The sequence below is a fragment of the Chinchilla lanigera genome, unplaced genomic scaffold (assembly GCF_000276665.1).
Source record: "Chinchilla lanigera isolate Chin_1 unplaced genomic scaffold, ChiLan1.0 scaffold00093, whole genome shotgun sequence".
Taxonomy (NCBI): Eukaryota; Metazoa; Chordata; class Mammalia; order Rodentia; family Chinchillidae; genus Chinchilla; species Chinchilla lanigera.
Genome location: NW_004955494.1, coordinates 2,452,263 through 2,468,344, shown reverse-complemented (window position 1 = coordinate 2,468,344; position 16,082 = coordinate 2,452,263). Strand labels below are relative to the sequence as shown.

The 16,082-nt window shown below is 41.5% G+C and overlaps 1 long non-coding RNA gene and 1 pseudogene across 1 annotated transcript; one reads left to right on the top strand and one right to left on the bottom strand.

Annotated features, from left to right (window-relative positions):
- Positions 1-2,937: 2,937 nt before the first annotated feature.
- Positions 2,938-3,881, bottom strand: LOC102007347 (annotated as a pseudogene).
- Positions 3,882-4,857: 976 nt separating this feature from the next.
- Positions 4,858-11,655, top strand: LOC106146737. The gene is made up of 2 exons (XR_001231295.1): positions 4,858-5,051; positions 11,061-11,655. It is a non-coding gene; the product is annotated as an uncharacterized LOC106146737 (long non-coding RNA).
- The last annotated feature ends 4,427 nt before the right edge of the window (positions 11,656-16,082 follow it).

Sequence of the window (16,082 nt, the reverse complement as noted above, 5' to 3'; positions counted from 1 at the left end):
ATTGTCTCAATTCCCCTAAAAGAGTGGAAGGCAATTAGGTCATTAGGGGTGCTACCCTGGTCTAAGAGATGAGTTAGTTTTTTCGAGAGTGAGCTGTAACAAGAGTAAGACTGATGCCTTCCCTTGCACTGGATTCCTGTCCCACTGTGTGATTGCTCCTTCTCATGTGTGCCCCTGCCCTATGATGCCACACACCGTGTTGTGTTGTAGCTGGGGTCTTCACCAGAGACTGAGTAGATGGGACCAGCCAGTATTGGACTTTGGACCTCCAGAGCTGTGACTTAAAGAAATCCCTTTGTCTTAAACATTACCCAGCCTCAGTTATTTTGTTTTAGCAATGGGAAACTGATGAACAGGGTGTCACTGTCTGCCTGGTGGTGCTTTCCTGGGGGAGCAGTGTATTGCCCCACATTTCAGGCCAGCTGTGTGACTTGCTTGGGCCAAGGGAAGATCCAGTGAGCCACTCTGAACGGAACTGCAGTCAGATTGAATCCAGGTTTTACTTTCAGCCACCCTGCCATTGGCAATTCTGAATCAGGATTTTCACTTGGCATTTAGTGGGTGGTGATAGCAAATATTGACTCACCAGGCTAGTTTTGTGGAATAGAAGCTGAGATGGTTTCTCTAACTCTACAAATGGCTGAGCAATTAATCCTTTAATAAATCTTTTCTGCTTAAACTACCTGATGACTATTCTATTTTTCAATGAAGCTATATCGTCTCCTGTATACACAGTTTCAGAAACACTTTTTTGTTTTTAAGATAGGATCTTGCTTTGTAGTTTAGGCTGGCTTTAAACTCACTATATAGTCCAGGTTGGCTTCAAACTCACAGAGACCCTACTGCCTCTGCCTCTCAAGTGCTGGGATTACAGGTGTGTGCTGCCACGCCCAGCCAGAAGCACTTCCTTTACTTTTAAAATTTTTTCTTTTTCTCTTATATTTTTTCTTTCTTTTATTATTACTATTTTTATTTTGTTTATTAGTACATAAGTTTGTATACATGTTTACATTGCTTCTGGGAAATTAATACATGTACACAACATGTCTTAATTCTTTTTTTTCCAGCCCCCTTCCTTTTTTTCCCTTCCCCTTCAATCTATCTCTTGATTATCTTCCTTTTTTTTTTTAACATATGCTTTCAAAAAAGAAAAAAAAAAAAAGGAATTAAGACATGTTATGTACAGGTACCAGCTCCACACAAGGAATATAAATGGAAACACCTTTTTAAATGCTGATCACCTGTATGCTTTCTGATGAAATGAATAAGAGGCATATTTGGCATTGTAATTAATATGTGTAATACTTTGTATGATTTCCCTTCCCCTGAAATTAAACTGACAAGATTAAAAAGAGATTGAGAGGATGAGGCTCGGTGGTCAAGTGCTCGCCGAGCATGTGCAAGGGCCTGAGCGCAACCCCCAGCACCTCCCCCAAGACAGACCACTGAAAAGATGCTCTGTTCAGCATAGGTGAAGGAATGAAGAACCAAGAACTCTCACACTTTTCTATGGATGGAAATTCCTTTTTTGTGTAAAACTTGTTAGTACAGCTTTGAGCACTGTATTGATTAGAGTTCTCTACAGAACCAGACTCAACAGAAAGAATATATATGGTAGACTTCCAGGTCAGAGGTGTGAGAGTCCACAGTGGCCACCTGTGCAGTGCAGGGCCAGAGCATCCAGTAGCTGCTCAGTCCGAGAAGCTGGAAGCAGAGCAAGAGGGATTAGGGTGCAGCACCAGTCTGAGACCGAAGGTGCAGATGCCCCTGGAGAGTCCAGGTGTGTGTCCGAGGTGAAAGGCGGAAGCTGAGGTCTGAGTCCGCAGGAGACAGCAGTAGTAAAAGACACAACTGCTCAATCAGAGCAGAGCTTTCCAAATGCAGGCCGACTTCCTTTTCCCCCTTTCACTCCATCTGAGCTGCCAGGTTATCGGATGGTGCCACCCACAACTGGGATGGTCTTCCCCTCTCCTCCCCAGAACTGTGCTTTACTAATGTTCTAGGCTTTCTTAACCTAGTCAGGCTAACAGGCACAGTGGATGGTCACAAATGGCTTAGCAGTCTGCACACATTTGTTTTACCCATCAATTTGATAAAAATTCATTCTTTTTTATTTGTTTGTTTGTTTGAAACACAGTATTGGTAAGTTACCCAGGCTGGCCTTGAACTGCTAATCGTCCTGCCTCAGCCTCCCAAGTAGCTGGGATTACAGGAATGTACCATCGTGCTTGGGTAAACAAAATTTTTTTCTAAGGAAATAAAAGAGGTATGTAAAGATAGAGAAAAGGGATGTTTAGAACAACAACAACAATACTATTTATAAAGAATATTATTTATAAAATATTTATAAAGAAAACTTGAAATTTAATGTCCTCAGATAGAGAACTGGTAGAGTATACTCTTGTGTGTCTATTAAAGGAACTCTACCCAGCCATTAAAAAGGAAGGATTGTAGAAGGATTTTTATCAGTACAGAAATGCCTTGTAATAGTAGTTAAAAGCAAAGATGGATATAAAACAGTACATTCACTTTTGTTTTCTGATATGACATGTAAGGAGCTTGAGTGGCACTGTTTTTTAAAATTCTCTTTTTTAAAAGATGTCTTCAACATCCTGATCAAGCTATTACATTTAGCAATCAACAGCATGCTTGCAAAAAAAAAAAAAAAAAAGAGGCTACATTAAAACCCTTTTGTTGGAGTGCTTTACACTTTCCACAGAACAGAGACTAAAATAATCTGTTATACAGTTAGATGCAGGTACAGTCCTTGAGCTTTTTTGCCCACAGACATGAGTGTTGTCGGAAACATATCTTCTTCGTAGCAGTGAGGTCTTGCACTACTGTGGCTGACTGAGTTCACACATCTGTTGTAACCTGTAGCTTCCCTATCACTTCTCTGGCTCTCCCGACCTGCTGAGCTTTCTTTCCTGGCAGTAGTTAAAACCTCGTACTGCTGCCGTAGCTAGTGCAGGTGCTAGAACTGCCATAGCCCCTCTCATGGTTTGGCAAAGTATTGGTCCCCCTGACCATAGGGGCCAGAGCTTTTGCCACCAAAGTTTCCTTCTTTCCTGGGTCTGAAATTTGAAGGTTGATGTTGTAACTGCCAAAATCATTGTTGCTTCCACCAATTCCAAAATGGCTTCCATCATTACCGAATCCACTGTAGCCATCTGCACTGCCACTATATCCAGCACCACCACAGCTGCCACCAAAGCCACCTTCACTACTGAAGTTTCCGCCGTTACCGAAATTACCATTGGCATCTCCATGCACCACCATGATTTCCAGGACCACTCTGACCTCTTTGACTAGATGAAACACAAGCCATCTCCTGTGTTCCTCCCCGGACAGTTGTGGCCGTTCGTTCACAACCTCATATTTCTGAACGACCATCCTAGCCTCAGAATCATGGTTGCCAAAGGTTACAAAAGCAAAGCCTCTCTTCTTGCCACTGCCTGGTCGGTGATGACTTCAGTCACTTCAGTTTTGCCATACTGTTCAACACAATCCTGTAGGTGACGTTCTTCAGTATTTCCTTGAATGCCACTAACAGACATCTTCACAGTGAGGTGGGCCCCTGGTCTTTGAGAATCTTCTCTCGGAACAGTGTCGGGTTCCACAGTTCTTCCATCCATCATGTGTGGCCCTGCGTTCATGACTGCATCCACCTCCTCCGCAGTGGCTTGAGTGACAAACCCAGAGCCCCTGGAGCTCTCATTACCGTGTGGCCCGTCGGTGTTCCCTGCTGCTCACAACGGCTTCTACACTCTCACCAGCTGTTTCGTTGCTCAGCCTTCCAATGAAGAGCTTCCAAAACCTCCCACTTGCCTTAGGAGTCACTGACTTAAGCTTACTTCGGTGGGAAGAGAGACTTGGACCATGCTTCCTCTGTGGTAGCCATAAGCAGATAGGCAATTTTCTTTATTGGTGCACGTTTGCAGTATGTAACGTCTGTGTTCCTTCCATGGAGTTGGTACATGTACATAACATCTTAGTTTCTTTTGTCATCCCCTTTCTCTCCTCTTCCTCCACCTCCCTCTATCTCTTGATCCCCTTCCCATTTATTATCTTTCATTTTTCTCTTTTTTATAATTTGGGTTTCTCATTAAAAGAAACCACGTAATATATAAACTTGTGTGTCTGGTTTATTTCACTTAACATTATGGTCTCAAGGTGCATTCATTTTCCCACAAATGACTCGAGTCTATTTTTCTTTATAGCAGAGTAGTGCTCCATTGTGTGCAAATAGCTAAATCTTGGAGGCACTTTCCATGTTCACCAACAGATGAATGGATAGAGAGGTTGAGTGGTATTGTTTTTATGCTTAAAACAAGAGAAAAAGGGAAAAACTGAAAGTCAACAACTCTTCTTAGAGCCATCAGAGAACAGAGGTCACAGGGCAAGGCATTGCCTCTAGAATTGGAGAGACCTGTGAATACCGTGATTACAGGTTCCAAGAGCAGTAGTCTACGAGCTAAAGTCTGCTGCCAGAGGCTGCATCTGGGTAGAAAAACTTGAGCTGTAATTGCAACGGCAAGCAGAAGGATTTGGAGGCAGATTTATTTATGTCAACAGGCACTGATCAGGATCATTCCCAGAGTATCAGGCCCTGATCTCTGGTGGTCTAGGGCTTATACGGGTGTAGTGGTTGATTGACTGTGTCAACTTGAGATGTTTAGAAGCTTAACTAAGTTGGCTCAGCAATTCTACACCCTAGGGTGTAGAGGACTCACCCTAGGGTGCCTCATCACCTAGATGATATAAAAGGGAAATGCAGAAGGACAGAGGGGCTTTATTCAGAGGAGCTCCAGTCTTCGCCTTCAGCTTGGATGTTGTCTCTTGGCCTCTAGTGCAGACTCTTTGGCTTCTGCGTTGGATCCTTCAGCCTTCCGGTGTAGGCTCATCAGCCTTCCATTACAGACCCATTGGCCTCCTGATAAGGACTTGTGTGGAACGCTGCAGTGAATTCCAGACCCTGGACTGAATCCTTCGGTTTCCAGTGTGCAGACACCCTCTGCACGCTTCCTTATCCAACTGTATGGCTGACCGTGGTAAGCCAATCTTCTAATTTCTTATACATTTGTATATCTTGTGTTATAGCTCTTTTCTCTAGTGAAACCCTGACTGATACAATGGGATAAGCAAGCAGGAAGTACAGAGGCAGAATGGCTTGTGAATTGGTGATTGGTTTATACACTATGCAGCATAGTAACCAGCTATGCATCACAGTGACTAGCCATTTTTAAGAGACAGAAGCAACCAGAACGGGAACAGGAACTATTACCTGGGCGACTAACAAACTGAAATATACTGGCTGGGAGGGCATTTTCTGTTACATAATGGGTGAATTTCTGGAGTTCAGTGTGGGCAAGCTTTAAAGTTAATAATTCCAGGGGAATCCAGTGTTATGGAGGCCCCCACTCTTATGAGTTTTACTTCCAGGAGCCTGAGAAAGTTCTTGAGTATAGATCAGAGGAAAATACCCAGGAATCTTGAGTATAGATCAGAGGAAGATACCCAGGAAAATTGAAGATTCTGAAGTGAGCCAGAGCTTTTTTTTCTTAACAGAAGTCTTCCCTTAAAGAGCTTTCAAAGGAAATTTTTATCAGCACATAGCCACATTGGGTTTTACCAGATCCTAACTGACCTGGGGAAAGGGAGCTACCAACTCCATCTCCCTCTGGCCTTTCTCTCTTGCTAGAGGACAGACAGTAGTGAAAGGCACAGCCGAGGAGCACAGGTTCCTTGAGAGACTGAGACTCAGTCACAGGGCTAGGGAATGCACCCTGTGTCCCCACCCTTTGCCTCTTGTGCTAGCTTTCTGTTGCTGTAACAAATACCTGAGAGATCAAAGGAAGAAAGATTTATTTTGATTTATGGTTTCAATCATGGTCACTTGGGTCTATTGTTTCTGGGCCTTTGGTGAGATGGTGGGGCATGCATGATAAAGCACAGCTGCTCCCCTTTATGGCAGCCAGGAAGGGGGAGGGCAAAATGTACTTCCAGGGCACACTGGCAATGACCCACTTCCTCCAGCTAAACCCCTCTCCTAAAGTTTCTGCTACCTCCCAGTAGCCCATTAAGCTATGCACACATCGAGGGATTGATCCATTGGTGAGGTTATAGCCCTCCTGGTCCAATCACCTCCGTAGGCCCCACCTCTGAACACTTACATGTGGAACCAAACCTCAAACACAAACGATCTGGGGGCACATTTTAGATCTGTACCTTAATAACACCTCACCTGCTTGCAAAAAAATAGTACAGGAACTTCTTCATAAAGAGAAAAGGATGGTACAGGTCAGAAACCTGGGTCTACATAAAGAATGAAAGAGTGTTAGGGAAGGAATGAGTAAAGATAAATTTCTTTTCTTTCTCTTAATTGATCTGACAGATAACAGGCTGTTCAAAGTAGTAAGAGCAACAGGGCTGGGGATATGGCTCAGTGGCCCAGCACCTGCCTGGCAGATGTGAGGTCCTGAGTTTGATTCCTGGTACTGGAAAAAAAAAAAGAGCAGCAATTGATTATCATTTGTGGGCAAAGGAAGTGGATGACATTAATGTCATAGGGAACGGAGGGAGGAACTAAACACGCTACCAGAGAAATAGTGTAGTGTTTGAAAGTGGACTTGGATTAGTTGTAAATGAACATTGCAAACTTTATGGCAAACTAAAACACAAATGTTTTTTTTAAAAAGGTATAGATGATATGCTAAGACAGCATAAAAGAGAATCATATAAAATGCTCAGTTAAAACCAGAGAAGGCAGAGTGAAGGATAAAAAACAAAACAAAACAGAAAGTAAAATCCACACAAAAAGAAAAGCTAAGCCATGGATGGTTTAGAGGTAGTGGTAGTGGCTTGTGGTAGTGGATGCCTGTCATCCAAGTACTCTGGGAAGTTGAGGCAGGAGGAACAGAAGTTCCTCCAAGCCCAGCCTGGGAAGTCAGCAACTTATTTAGCAAGACTCTGTTTCAAAAAAACAAAAACAAATAAAATGCTGGAACCAAACACCAGCGGGGTGTGGTGATGCACAACTGCAATCCCAGCACTCGGGAGGTGGAGGTAGGAAGATTGCCCCAAGTTCAAGGCCAGCCTGCACTAAAAAGTGAGAGCCTATCTCAACTTCCCCTGAAACCAAACCAAACCAAACCAAACACCAAAAACCAAAAAATAAAACAACAGCAACAATAAAAAACAGCACCCCCCCCCGAGATTAGGGCAATAAATGGAAAATAGTGGCAAACAGAATAGATATTAATCCAACCATATCTATAATCACTTTAATTGTCAATGTTCTAAGTACACAACTCAGAGACAAAGTGGATAAAACAAAAGTTAAAAAAAGCTCAATGGTAGAGGACTTGCTTAGCATGCATAAGGCCCTGGGGTCAATGCCCAGTACTGCAGAGAGAAGAAGAAGAAGAAGAGGAAGAGGAGGTGGAGGAGGAGAAGAAGGAGGAGGAGGACAAGAAGAAGAAGAAGCAGAAATAAGAGAGGGTTAATGTAATGAATAAAGTAGTCAGCTTTTTTTATTTTAAAGAGAATAATAAAAAAAAGAACAGTAGCAAAATACCAACAACATAGACAAAAACAAAACAAAGCAAAAACAATAAAAATGATACAGGGTTTCAGAACAAAATGATAGGAATTAACAGTGGTTGTAGTCAGCTTCCTAAAGATGATATAATAATACTTATGCACACTTAATGTATATGCACCTAACGACAGAGCACCAAGCCACACAGGGTAAAAGACAAATGGAACTGCCAAGAGAAAGAAATGAGCCCACCATGGTGGCTGGAGACTTCAGCATTTTTCTACCAAAAATAAACATCCAGTAGACAAAAAATCAGGATGAACATAGTTTAACTGAACAACACCATCAATCAACTGGCTGTAATTTACATTTTTAAAGTATTTCACCCAGCAACAACAGAATGCACTTTCTTTTAAAGGTTGTGTGGGACACTCATCTAGACGCTACATCCCTTAACAAACTTAAAAGAATAGAAATCACATCATGTAAGTCAGATCACAGTGGAATTAAGCTAGAAGTAAAAACCAAAAAGATAGAAAATAACAGAATTCTTGAAACTACATATTTCTGAAAAACAAGAGTTAAAGAACTCTTAAGAAAAATAAATATTTCAAACTAAACAAATACAAAAAACTACCCTGGGTATGGTGTACACACTTGTAATCCCAGTTACTTGGGAGATAGAAGTAGGAAGATTGAGAGAATTTAAGGCCAGCCTGGGCAACTTAACAAGACCCTGACTGAAAATAAAAATTAAGCAGGGCATAATAATGCATGCTTGTAATTACAGCACTCAGGAGGCTGAGGCAGGAAGATTGGAAGTTTGAGGCCAGCCTGGAGTGCATAGTGAGATGTGTCTCAAAAAATTAAAATTTAAGGAGTTGCTACTGTAGCTCAGTGGTAGAACTCTAGCATATGTAAGGTTATGGGTTCTATCTGTAGTATTTAAAAAAGTACAGCATATCAAAGTTATGGTGAAAGCCATGCTTAGAAATTTATAGCATTAAATGTATATATTATAAAACAAAAACAAATCTAATGTCAATAAACTTCTACCTTATGAAACTAGAAAAATAAGAGCAAGTTAAATCCAAAATAATCAAAAGCAAAGAAACAATAAAATTCAGAGCAGAAATCTATGAAATTGAAAACAGGAAATCAATAGACAAAAATCAATGTAACTAAAAGCTGGCACTTTGAAAGATCAATGAAATTGACAAACCCCTAGCTAGGCTAACTGGAAAAAAAAAGGAAGAAAGATGACAATGTCTAATTACTAGTATAAGAAATGAAAGAGCCATCCAACTGATCCCAGAGATGGTAAAAGATTAAAAAACTCAACCCCCACAAACAAGCTGTAATATGTACACGTAACCACTCCCCAAGATGACAGTAAATTGTGTGAACTGCAAACATGTACTAATAAAAATTTTAAAAAGAATAATACAAAATATGACGAACAACTCAATCCTTTCAAATTTGATAACCTAAATGAAAGGGAACAATTCCTTAAAAGATACAAATAAAACTCATATAAGTAGAAATTGATACACTGGATAGGCCTGTTCTTATTAAGGAAACTGGATCAGTGATTCTTTTCCAAAACAGAAACTGCCAGGCCCACATGGGTACACTGGTAAATTCTACCAACATTTAAGGAAAAAATTAAATCAGTTCTCTAAACTGCACCAGAAAACAAAAGTAGAAGGTGCACTTCCTGATTTATTCTAGGGCCAGTAGTTCCCAAACACCAAACCAGACAGAGTTAAGGAAAACTACACTGGCATCTCTCATGAACACGGATGCAAAAATCCTCAGAAACATATTAGCAGACCAAATCCAACAATGTGTAAAAATGATTATGACCAAGTGGGATTTATTCTAGGTATGCAAGTCTGGTTTAACATCTGAAAATCAGTGTAATTCATCATGTCAGCAGGAAGAAGAAGAAAAACCATATGATCCTATCAATAGATGCACAGAAATACTTGATAAAATGGTACATTGAGAATGTTTTTTCTAGATTAATAGTTATTTTTATATCTATCCATCCAAAATCTGTACAGAAAAATGCTGTATAGATGGTGAGTTCTATATTCTTAAATCTGTATTCTAAAATCTGTACAGATGGTGAGTTTTATATTCTTCTTTTCCTTTTCTGAATTTTCTACATTTTTTATACAATTTTCTAGAAAAAAGCATTTATGATTTTTTTTTTTAAAAAAAGCCTTATTGGTTTGGCAAGGGCCCATGGACGGTAACAGGTATGGAAAGGTCACAGTTAAGCTGGTTATGGTTGTGCATGCTTGTGGTCCCAGCTACTAGGGAGGCTGAAGCAGGAAAATTGCTTGAATTAGAAATTTGAGGCCAGCTAGGATAACACAGCAAGACCTTGTCTCTGAAAGAAAATAAAGGTCACAGTTAAAGAAGCTAAGTCTCTAAGTCTTCTAGTGCCCTGTTGAGGGCATGAAATGAAGCACTAAAAAGGCTCTCTTTGTGTAGTATTTACATGGTCCTGAAGTAGTGGGTGTTCAAGTGGCTTGGTATTTCTAAACTGGCCCATAGGCAAAATACAGAACTGCAGAGCAGCGTATCATCCCCATTGACTAATTTTGCAATAGCTGTAATTGCTGTCATTGATACAGAGAGAGCAGTTTCTCTTCAGATCTAACGTCAGCCTGTACAAGTAAACCCTTACAAATCGTTTGCACATACACATACAAACTACAAGCACATGTGCTTTACAGTGCTGTCTTAGGTATTTTTCTCTCCTTGCTGAGACAAAATACCTGCCACCCAAAATTAAGGAAGGAAAGGTTTACTTAGCTCACAGTTTGTGGAGGTTTCGGTCCATAATCAGCTGGCTCCAAGGCAGGACAGCATGGCACAGGCACAACAGTTAAAGGTGGCAGAAGAGAGCAAAAGCAGCAAGATAAAAAGGACAGCATGCAAGCCTCTTTCCCTCATTCTATCCTAAGCAGGCTGCACCCCTCCGGGTGGGTGTAGCACTCACGCCATCTCCCTGCCCTCCTCTTGCACAGGATGAGGATGTTTACACAGTGAACACTCTGGCCCCCTGCTGAGTTGCTTAGTTAAGCTTCTAAACTTCTCAAGTTGACACAATGTATCAGCCTATACAAATGCTGAAGCTTCAAAGTATAGATGTTTATAGCACTGATCCTGATCAATTTAGCTTTTGCAGATTTACAGCCTGTATGTATTGTCTACAGTATTGCCAAAGGCTTAATTTGCTTTGTTTTCCTTGAACTATTAACCTTCTACCTGGTACCTGGGAAGAATTTTCTGATTTGAGCTCTAAATTGAATCCTGTCCTATGCTAAGTTGGATTCCTTTGACTTCAGATAGACTTATCATCATCTCTACACATCTGCTGCATGTTCTGCCAGTTTATTTCTGCCTGGGATTGGTTGACCATCTGTTATTACACCTATGTGAATATTACAGCCACAATCCCTACCTCCAACTCTAAGACATCACCTTTGCTCTCCCTGTCTCCTAGTTCTGTGGTCTGCAGCAGATTCATCGCCCACAGGAAGTGGGATTTGGAGTCAGCTACATCCTGATTTAACACCCTTCCCACTATTTACCACCTGGATGAACTTGGACAAGTCACTGAGTGACTCTTGCATTGATAAATGAGGCCAGCGCCAGTCCGTAGAACTGGTGTGAAGATTAAATGAAAAGCACTTTGCACAATCCCTGGCACAAAGCAGGCAGTGAACACAACGGAGCTGCATTCTCCATTGCTACTCAGGTGCACTGTCGTCTGTGTCAGTTATGAGTTAGTTTGAAAGGCTTTCCTTGTGAGACTATCCCTCGGGTTTCCCACAAAATAAGACCTAACCGGAAAATAATCAGCTTTGAAAACTAGAACTCAAAAATGCCAGTCCCTGTGAGCCTATTCCTCCTTTACCTGCCATCACTATTCTGCTCAGAGGCTGCTCTGTAAGGCAGGTAAGGCAAGTCCTGCATTACCAGTGTAAGTTCTGTATTACCTGTGCTTCTTTACAGCACATGCGTATGGGACCCGACTGTGGGAGGAGATGACCTTTGCCACATAAATGTCATTTAAAAAATGGAAAATTTAAATCAAGGAGGAAACCCTGGAAAAGCCATAATTATTTTTCTCTTTTTTTTTTTTTTTTTGGTTTTTCTCCGGTACCGGGAACTGAACTCACGACCTTGTGCTTGCCAGGCAGGCGCTTTGCCACTGAGCTAAATCCCCAGCCCCTATTTTTCTCTCTTGAAGAGACCCTTTGCTGTTGAAGAGTAAGGCAAAAATGTACAGTTCAGAGCACTTAGAAGCAGAATTATGTCTAAGGAGAATACCTTTAATTTTGAATGTCAGTGGCTCTTCTATAGATTTTTGTACTCTCGAATGAATTTGTTCAGTTGGGGTTTAGGGAACCCTCATTGCATGAATTAATCATACATATAAAAATTTGAATGTGAGTACCTTGATTGTCTTAAGGTGGACATTGTTTTCAGGCATGAAAGTAATACATGTTCATTATAAAACATCTAGAATTACAAAAACCTTTAACAAGAAGATAACCCAGAAATCAACATTTTGGTGTATTTCCTTGTAATTTATTTTTCTTTACAAAATTTGTATACCATTTCATTCAGTTTTACATTCTCCTTTTTTGTATTTTTAAAGTATATATAAACATAAATTTTTTTTGAAAATGTGGTCTCAAAGAAAGAAGGGAAAAAATGATGAGAAAAGATGGAAAAAATGGAAACAAAGCTTTTTGTAAATAAGAGGGGTTGAAGGGATGGTAGGGGAATGCGAAAAGAAAAGAATCACATTATACCATGTACAGGTACAAATACCCTATAATGAATGTGGTCATTATGTACTCCTAAAACGTACCCACAAATTTAATTAATAAAAGAAAGATTGCAATCTCCCTAAGTTGCCCAGGCTGCACTCAAACTCTCAATCTTTCTGCCTCAGCCTCCTCAGTACCTGGGGTGACAGGCATACCCCACCATGCTTGGCTTTGTTTTTACTATATTATTAAATATGTACTCCTCCAAGACATTCTTTTTAATGGCTGCTTATCGTTCCATTGACTGACTATATTATGATTTATTCAGCTAGCCCCGTTGTTGGCTATTTGTGAATCCTATTGTAAATAATATGTCACTGTAAACATTTGATCCTCCATTTTTGAGTGCTTATTCAATTATACCATTCAATAGGTTCCTTTTCAGCACATCACACTTCCCAGATCTCTGACTGTTCCTGGAGCCCTGACTGCTATTTATGCTACCCTGTCAAGGTCAAGTTCTGTGGGGATAACTGACAACAGTGTTCTGGGTGGAGGATTCTCTGTGACAGGGCTGTCTGTATTATCTTCTGGGAGAAAACCCTCCCAGTGGCACATATAAGAGGGGAAACTTGACAAAAGACAGCCTGCTTGTTTGCTGTGAGTGAGCAGCTTTCTGTGCCCATGTCAATTTCTGCAGGCAGCTGCCATGTGAGTACCCATAATGCAATGCTCTAGGCTGCATCTCTCAGGCTTGCACAGGCATTTGTTAACAAGCTATTCCTTCTCTCTGGTGGGTGCTTCCTGCTAAGGCCAGCACCTGCAGGAAGCGATGGAGGAAGGAAATACACCCAAGGTTCTCCCTGACAAGGATGGGTCCTACTGCCAACCTGGAGTCTGGGTTTTGCTGGGTGACAGCTGGACAAGTTTTGATGAGCCAGGGTGTGTTTGGGTGTGCCCATGGGTGTGTAGGGGAGACAGAAAGAGAGAGACAGAGAAAGAGATAGATAGATAGATAGATAGATAGATAGATAGATAGAGAGAGAGAGAGAGAAAGAGAGAGAGAGAGAGAGAGAAAGAGAGAGAGGGATATGGAGAGATGGAATCTTCTGCCGTTTCTCAGGCAGTTTTCTCTCTTGGAGTGATTCGCCTTTCTCTTAGCCAGCTCAGGCTGCCAGCATGAAATACCACAGAACAGGTGGTTCGGACAACAGCTGTGTATCTTCTCACAGTTCTGGAGATTATCAGGCCAAGATCCAGGTGCTGATGAGTTCGTTTCTGGTGAGGGCTTTCTTCCAGGTGTGTAGACTGCCGCTCTCTTCGTGTGCCTTCACATGACAAGGACAGGGCTCCAGCATTCTTCCTCCTCTTGTAGGGCACTGATCTCATCATGAGGACCCACCATTAAGCTCTCGTTGAAGCTCAATTGTCTCCAAAAGCCTCATCTCCAAACATCATCCCATGGGGTGTTAGGGGTTCACGGTATGAAAATGAGATGGGTATAGTTTAGTCCCTAGCAGAGGATGTAGTAGGTGGTCCAGGACACTCAAGATCTGTAGAGGACCACCTGGCTGATTCTCCTTGAAAAAAGAGCAGTTAGCTCCATTTTGGGTAAACCTGGCCCTATTTTGGCGTATTAATATGTAGAGAGCTGGCTAGGCCTTTTCCTTATCCCCTCAGTTGGCTTTAAGCAATGCAAATGGGTCCAACCAAGGTGCTGATGTGCAGTGTTTGAAGCAAGGCCACAGGGCAGTGTTGCCACATCTGTAGCTCCCACAAAGTATATGTGAGCTGGGCCGAGAAAGCCACACTGTTGGCTGGGATTAAGCCTCAAGAAAGAGGCTGCGACATCTCAGGCATGAAAAATTACACATCACAACTGAAACACTGACCCCCTTAACACTAGATATTGCCTCGAATAGTGTTATGCAGATTACTCTTTCTGCACATCTTTCTCTTGCTAGCTATTGCAGAGGTGATTTCAGGCCTCCCACCTAGCCCAGCTCACAGCACTCACATACTTCCTGTCACTCTCACAGCTACTCATCTCTGAGTCACTCCCCTCTTCACAAATTAACAAAACTTGGGTTTTAATAAGACCCTGGGGTCAAGGCCTTTGTTTCAGTTAGCCATTGTACTCGATGGAATTAAGACCCCCTTGGCTCCCCACAACTACAGGTATATTAGTACCTGTTGGTATATTAGTGTCTTTATTCTCCATGCCTTGCACTGGAAGTGGTAGACTGGAATTAACTTATTAGAATCCCAATAACTTTTCCATGGGATTACAAATGTGGATTTTTCTGGACTGCAACAAGGTCTACAAGGGCTTTCTGTAAAGATCCAGTCTCATGAGACACTTCATATAGACCATGACTCCTCAGTCCAGCCAATGGTTGGCAAACACGGGGGCATTGCGTAGCCAGGTGGCATCAAGCACTCATATTGGCCAAGTCTGTCTTGAGACTGCTGCCCCCCTTCCATTTTCTGGCTCTTGTAGAAATGGAGTCACTAAAAAGTCTAATTTCATGCAGATCATATTCTCCAGGCTTTTTAATGAGTGATTAGATTGGAATTCCTTCTTTTTATTTACATGTATTACTGGGATTTCTGGAAGGAAGTACAATCTGAGAGGTAAGTGCTGCACAATTTAAAACATTTTTGCCTTTTAGAAATATTTTACCATTTCTGAGAGAGAAAAATTACCCTTTCATAATATCTTAAGCTATTTTCATGACCTTTTTTTTTTTTTTCAGGCAAACTTTAGAATTATTTGCTTAAGTTCCAAATAAAACATATTGAGGTTTCCATTGGAACTGTGTTAAACCTATAAAAGACTTTTGGAAAGTACTGACATTTCTATAGTGCTGAGTTGTTTCACTCAGAAACATGGTAGCTTTCTATATTCAAGCCATTTATGTCTCTCAATAAGGTTTTGCAGTTTTTTTCACATTCACTCTTTTCTTTACAACTTTTATTCTTAGGTATGTTATAGTTTTTGTTGGTATTGTGAATGGGAGGTATTTCTGATCTGTTTTCTAGCAATTAATTTGGAAAGTATTGATATCTGCCTATTTTCCTTATATTAAGCCATCTGAGTGAACTTTCTTATTAGTACTATTGGGCTTTCCATTTTTGAGTTTTCAGTCATGTTATTCATACATAATAATAGCTTTGCATCCTTCTTTCCAGTGACCTTAACTCTTATTTCTATTTCCCGTCCTGTTTTTGACCTCTAAGAACTAGGTAATAATGGTGGAGAAGGCAGATTTTTCTTGATCCTAATTTTCTGAGAACATTTCAAAGGTTTCATGGTGTACCAGCCCAGCCTGACCTGTGTGCATTCAAGTTTGTTCCTTGCCTTCCCCTGCTGTGTGTGCTGCCGGGGACCAGCTCTGTGGGCTGTAGATCCCATGGCTCCCATGTTAGCTGGCTTCTGACAGAGGGCAGGCGATGAGTGATTCTGGCAAGAGATTGCTGAGCAGAAGGAAAGGGTAAGCCTGGGTATTCCTGCCCTGTTCTCTGCCACAGGGAGCAGTTCCAGCAGCAGCTGCTTGCATCGCACAGTTCCAGCTCTGGCCAGACAGGTAGCTGTATGGTTCCAGCTCTGCAGGGTAAACCTGGACCCTGGGTTTAAGAAATTTCCCTTTCTAGGGGCTGGGGGTTTAGCTCAGCGGCAAAAGCGCCTGCCTGGCAAGCGCAAGGTCGTGAGTTCGGTTCCCGGTACCGGAGAAAAACCAAAAAAA